This window comes from Manis javanica, chromosome 1, assembly GCF_040802235.1.
Source record: "Manis javanica isolate MJ-LG chromosome 1, MJ_LKY, whole genome shotgun sequence".
In the NCBI taxonomy this organism is placed as follows: domain Eukaryota; kingdom Metazoa; phylum Chordata; class Mammalia; order Pholidota; family Manidae; genus Manis; species Manis javanica.
In genome coordinates this window covers 95,360,734-95,366,982 of record NC_133156.1, presented here as the reverse complement: position 1 = coordinate 95,366,982, position 6,249 = coordinate 95,360,734, and positions in this window count along the sequence as shown.

Here is a 6,249-nt window from a genome sequence, read left to right as displayed (position 1 = left end):
GAGATGAGGAGGCAAGTCAAGCCATGAAGTGCCTGAAACGCATGGAAAGAGCAGCAAGGCAGAGGAAGGTATGAAGAAGGACCCATAAAAACCCACTGAGAGATGGATAGACGGGTCACACACGCAGAACCCCCAGGGCAAAGCAGACCGGCAGCACCCTTCTGGGTGAGCCATTGACTTTCCCAGGATACACCCCCTTTTAGAGTCTGCTGTTACTTCCTTCATCTCTAGGGAGAAGTCTCATGGCCTGTAGCCATTGTAGCCAATTCCTGCATTTCAGTCCTGAATATCTTTTAAAAATGTTTGTGACTTCACTGGGATCCATTCTCTTTGGGAAGAGAGTGACACAGCAGGTAGACCAAATTCCGTTTCAGAAACATTGATTGACCTCTGTGCAAAGCATCACCTCAGGGCCCATCCACAGATAAAAATGAATAAAAGAGGCCCTGTGCCTGAGGCAGACAGTTCGGGACACGGGCTATGAAGTGGGCTACATTCCTGAGCCTGTTCTTGGTGGGCAACTGACATGCTCAAAGGCAGATGTCCAAGCAACATAGGTTTGTGCCTCAGAGGTACTATTACATGGAGGCAATTTAAACTAGACTGGCTTTTCCTGTCTGAAGATGGTGCCAAGTTAGGGCTAAAGAGGCCAGTGAGTGCACTTGTCATTCCCATGGCCATTTCCCATAGCAGGTCCCTGTGGTGGTTGCCATAAGTAACACTAATGGTTTTATTATCAATATTTAGGGCTGTAACAGGGCTTCCTTCCAGAAGTACACAAATAAGGGAAATAGTATTGCCTTCTGAGAATTAAACCTAAAAAAACAATCTGCTCAGCACATGTTGGACAGAACAGAGAGGAGCAAAATTACCGAAGGAGACAGGATGGTTCCTAGGTATGCCAGAGAGCACAACCTGCATCCTGGAGTGTGTGCCTTTTACGTGTTGTTCCCTCTGCTGGAATGCCCTCCCCTGAATCCTTAGCTACCAAAATCCTACCACCTTTGGAGGCTTAGGTGAAATGCTACCTCCCTGTATACCTTTCTCGCCTGATCACCTCCTCAAAACTAATCACTCCTTTCTCTATACTCTAGATGTTTGTGTTTAACTTCATTGTAATTCATCTTTTATTCTGTCTGGGAGCAGAGTTTGTGGTTGCAAGTAAGTCCTCCCTACTGCAACAGAAACTTCTTGACTATAGGACCCAGATCTTCTGCCATACTCTGCATACCACGAGTGGTCAATGAATGCTGCTAAATGAAAGACTAAATAAACGAGTGCAATGATAATCCACTCACCTCCTGTTATCCAGAAATTAGTCATATGGCTACACCTGGTGAGAAGGGAGATTGGAATTAAATGTTCTCTGCCCAAACAATTACATGTCCAGCTAAAACTCACAACTTCTCTTGTTTAAGGAAAAATGTGCAGCCCTAAGATTCCCCCTTTACCCTCCATCCTCTGCCTGTCCTGGGGTTATTAATAGTTATTAGCAGAGGCTCTGTCCCTTTGCCTGTTCATGCAGTCTTGTGTTCAGTCTATGGTCTGTACACAGTTTTTGTGTCTGCCAGCCTCAGGGCTGGCCACCTGGGGTTCCAGTGCCTAGAGACACAGAAAACAGCTGCTTTTAATTGCTGATGGTGGATCATGCATGTTCCCAAGAGGAGGTTGAATCAAGATCAATTCTTGCAAATAAAAAATTATTTCCTTTAACTTATTTGAAATATTTCCATACATGAAATATTTTTTTAATTGTTTGGTAAAATGAATAATTATTTTTTAAGATATCCCCAGTCTGCCTTTCACACAAATGTGCAGTCATATTCCTGGCTTGGTGTGGGACGGCCTGCTGCCCTTGGCTAGGTCTGTCCAATCCTGCTGTCGCAGCCATGGTTCTGAGGAGAGATCAAGCCACAGGCTTCATCACCTCTTCAAGGCCAGCTGCTCCTGGTATCTACTGACATGTAAAAATCACCCCACACTTGGTGGCTTAAAGCAACACAATCATTTTATTATCTCTTATAAACTGTGGGTCTCTGGGCCAGGAATTAGGGAAGAGTTTGGCTGGTCACTTGCAGCTCAGGGTTGCTCATGCACGTAGTCCCATGCTGGCTAGAGTTGGAAGAGAGGAGGGTTGAAGCAGCTGGGGGCTGGCCAGGCATCTGTCTCTCTCCATGCTGTCTCTCAGGGCCTCTCTGTGTGGTTCCTGCATGGGGAACAGGTTGGGCTTCCTCACAGCATGGCTGCCCTGCACAGTCAGACAGCTTACAGGGTAACTAAGGCTTCCAGAGCCAGAGCTGCAGAGGACAATGTGGCAGCTGTGTTTGATGACTTAGCCTTGGAGGTTGCATGGTGTAGCTTCCGCTATACTCTATGAGACAGTCACAGAAGCCCACCTGCTCTAAGGGCAGGGGACACAGCCCCCACCAGTTAATGACAGCAGTGTCAGAGTAATGACGTAAGAAGAGAACAAGAAACGGAACTGCTGTCGCAGCTGTCAGTGGGGAAAACAATCTGCTGCCCATCTTTGGCTGATAGAGCTTCACGAGCTCCAGAAGATGTAAGGCAGAAGTCAGTAGGAGTCACTCTTGGTTTTTCCAACTTGAACTCTTAAGTGTGCTGGATTTTGCTCATTTCTTTTTAATTTGGAAGATTAGCAGCACTGGTGTACAGAGAACTGGCTTCAGCACCAAAGAAAGAGCCCTCTGCTATAGCCGTCTCCTTGGCGATGATAGCAGATGTGTCAGTGGCAAACAGAAGCATCTGGAAAGACTTTCCACAAGGATCTGCCACTGGCAACAGCGGCGTTTAAGGAGGAAGCTACTGAAAGTCAGTTTTCCTAAAATATAATCAGTGTCCTCTACTTGCTCATAGTTTCGGCAGTCTTTCAGTTTCCCTGTTTCTGACAGATGATCTGATTGCCCATGCTGAGGTTCTGAACCTGGCCACGTGGCATAAATCCCCTCCGGCTAGAGTGACTAACTGGTCCTCCTGGCTCAGGCCTTCTCCAGGGTCAGCTCTAAAAGTCCTGGGTTCTGGGAGCCCCTCAGTCCTAGGCAAACCAGGCTGGATGGCCACCTTTCCTCCTGGCTATGGAAGGGCTGTCCTTGGGTCAGATGTCTCCACACCCAGCACGAATCCCTTTTCTCCCAATGGGCAAGCACATCAGTATGAAAGATATTTATACTTGAGTAGATGGGTAGTTTTATAAGATATGAATATTGTTTGGTATATGGATTTTTAATTTACATGCATTATAGTGTGCTATAGACTTAATTTTTTTCTTGACACTTTTTTATTTGGCACCATTTAAAAATATCTTCATGGTGCTGGGTATTGGTCTCTAAGGCTCCTTCCACAGTGACATTTTATAAACATTGTTTTGTATTGCAGAATGCTCTGTTATCCAGACTTCTAACTAACTGAAATTACATTATTGGTGAGCTTTCTAGAGTGACAGAGAGAAGAAAGAATATTTAATCACCCCCAAAATTGTACAACCTTGGTCTGCATTAAGGATTAATTAGGCCAAATGGATTAATAGGTAGAACATATCAATGGGGACATCAAGAGCAGTTATGAACGCATCTTTGCGCATCTCACTCTCTGAACTGCGTGGCCTTCCAAAACCTCCCAGATCTGCAGCCCTGTGAGCTCTCACTGAGGGAGCACACCCCCATATGAAGCTGGTAGACATTTTCCAGGAGGGGGCGACAAGTATTCCTCAGCTCTGGCTCCTATTTCACCAGGCACTGAAAGAATAGCAGCTACTGAAGACCTACAGCCAGAGACCAACCTCGAATAGTGCACTGTGCCTGCAAGCTCACACCCCTCTGCCCCAGGCTGCAGAGGGCCTGGCCAGCATCCCTCCCAGAGAGTTCCTGGGGCTATTAGTAGTTATTAGCAGAGCAGCGTCTCAGCCTGAGATGCTCCCTTGGTGGCACTGAGGCTAATGGAGCCATGTGGCATCTGGGAACAGTCTGCAGGTGGGGAGCAGCTGGGGGAGTGGCCCTCATGTCACTGTCTGCCTACGGCAGGGAGACTGGATTCCATTTCAGGCAGCGTCATTCATGCTTGGGTGGCCTCCGGCTCCCTCCCACATCAGTGCGTGAAGAACTACCCAGAAGGGTGAGAAGAGCATAGCTTGCCTCGGAGAAAACAGGCCCTGCTGACAGCCTCTCCTCTCTCCCAGGAATCTCCATTCTAAACCTCTCTGGAAAAATCTCTTGAAGCTTGACTGGTGAGGCCTGTGTAATCAGGGTGGGAGGTTGGGTGAAGGAGTGCTTTATGCCCCCCAAACTGACACACTTTCTCACCTAAACTTTACACAGAGGCACAGTGTGACTCTATTCCAGGCCTTACCTACTCCTTCCCTTTGAGCACACGAAATAAAAACAATAAACAAACATGTAAGACATAGGTGGATGGCAATGGACTGTTGTTTACAGTCCGTCTCTCCATATTGTGGTGGGTTCTACATGAAGATGTGTTATTTCCCCACTTTGTGCTTTTGAGCCTTCCAGAAGAGGAGATAAACACAGTCATAGAATTATATACACATTTTACCTAAATGTCTTCCTTTGCAGTAATAGGATTTAATCTGACCCTAAGAATTATAGAAAGTTCCCGTTGGCCTTCAGGCATAGTAGCAGCTAATCCTTAGTACCCAGGCAGTAGCTTCCGGGTGCCCTGACAAGGGCCTGGGTGCTCTGGTCCTACCACACCCCAGCTCCTCAGGTACCCAAGGGGAAAGTTCAAAGAAAGGTAGCAAGATAAAATAGAGCTGATGGTCCCGGGGCTGGCTATGCTTGCTCTTCCTGTATCATCTCACTGGATCCTCATCCTCTTGTGAAGTGGCTACTATTATTAGCCTCTTTTATAAATGAGGAAACTTAAGGCTCAGAGAATCTAAGCAGTTGACCCAAGTATACAACTAGTTGTTGGACCCAGGATTTGATTGCAGAAAAGATTCTAGAGCTCATACTCTGAACCACTATGTGTGTGTAAGCTCACACACACACATGATGGTGTATACATGTACCCTTTGGTTTCCAGTGTACTCATTTTTGTAACAGTCATATAATTGTAGATTGTTGGAAGTGGAAGTCATCTTAGAGATGACCTACCTGACCCCCCTTTGATTTCCATAAAAAAGGAAACTGGGGATCTCCTTAGAGAAAAGTTCTCAGTTGAGCAAGATCAGAATCACCTGGTTAAACTCTGGACCTCAACCCAGAGCGTCTAATTCTATAGGTCTGGGTGGGACCCAGAATGTGCATTTCTGGCAAGGTGCCAGGTGAGGCCGATGCCGCTGGTCCTGGGGCTACACTGTGAGACCCACTGCACAAGAGCAGACGGGACATGGTAAGAGCCATAAGACCCACTGCAGTGTCATTGCTCAAACTTCCTTAGCCATGTGGATGAAGCTGGAGACAACACATCCCCAGTAGGGATGCTCTTATCTGAGTCACTTGTTCTTAAATAACTCCCTTTGGCTCCCAGCGCAGAACCAGATCATGTATGGTAGGCAGAATTCTAAAAATGTGCTACTCACAAAAAAGATTCCACACCCCTTTCTCCCCGAACCTGTAGAATGTGATTCATTCCTGTGATGTGTTACGTTACATGGGGCAGTCCGCCTGAAAAAGGGATTATCTGGATGGTATAATCTAATCACATGGGTCCTTCAAAGCAGAGAATTTTCTATGGCTTTTGTAGCAGAAGAATAAGGGAGAAGGAGAAGGTAGAACGAGAAGTCAAAGAGATTTGAAGTCTGAGAAGGTCTCAAAGAGCCACAGCCATTTTGAAGGTGGAGAAGGCCCCAGGAGAAGGAATGTGGTGACTTCTAGAATCTCTGGCAAGAAGACCAGCCCTCGGTCCCGCGCCTGCAACGGTGCTGAGTTTGCAACAACCTGCATGAACTTGGGAATAGATTCTTCCCTAGAGCCTCCAGGGGTCTGACCTCCAGAACTCTGAGCTACTCAATGAGTGTTGTTGTAAGTCTCTAAGTCTGTGGTTGTGGCACCATAGAAATCAAGTACCCAAGTACCTAAATTCCTGAGTTCTAAAGGGAGCTATGGCCTCACACAGACCTACACCATCCAGAAGATCCTCAGACCATGAGCTGGGTGCCTGGGAGGCTCACCTTGGTTGCTGAAAATGTCAGTGACTGTGACCTAAATTTTAGCCTCATCAAGGTGACATTCAGTTCAGGTGAAAAAAAATCTAAAGGTTTTCCGAGGGAGCACC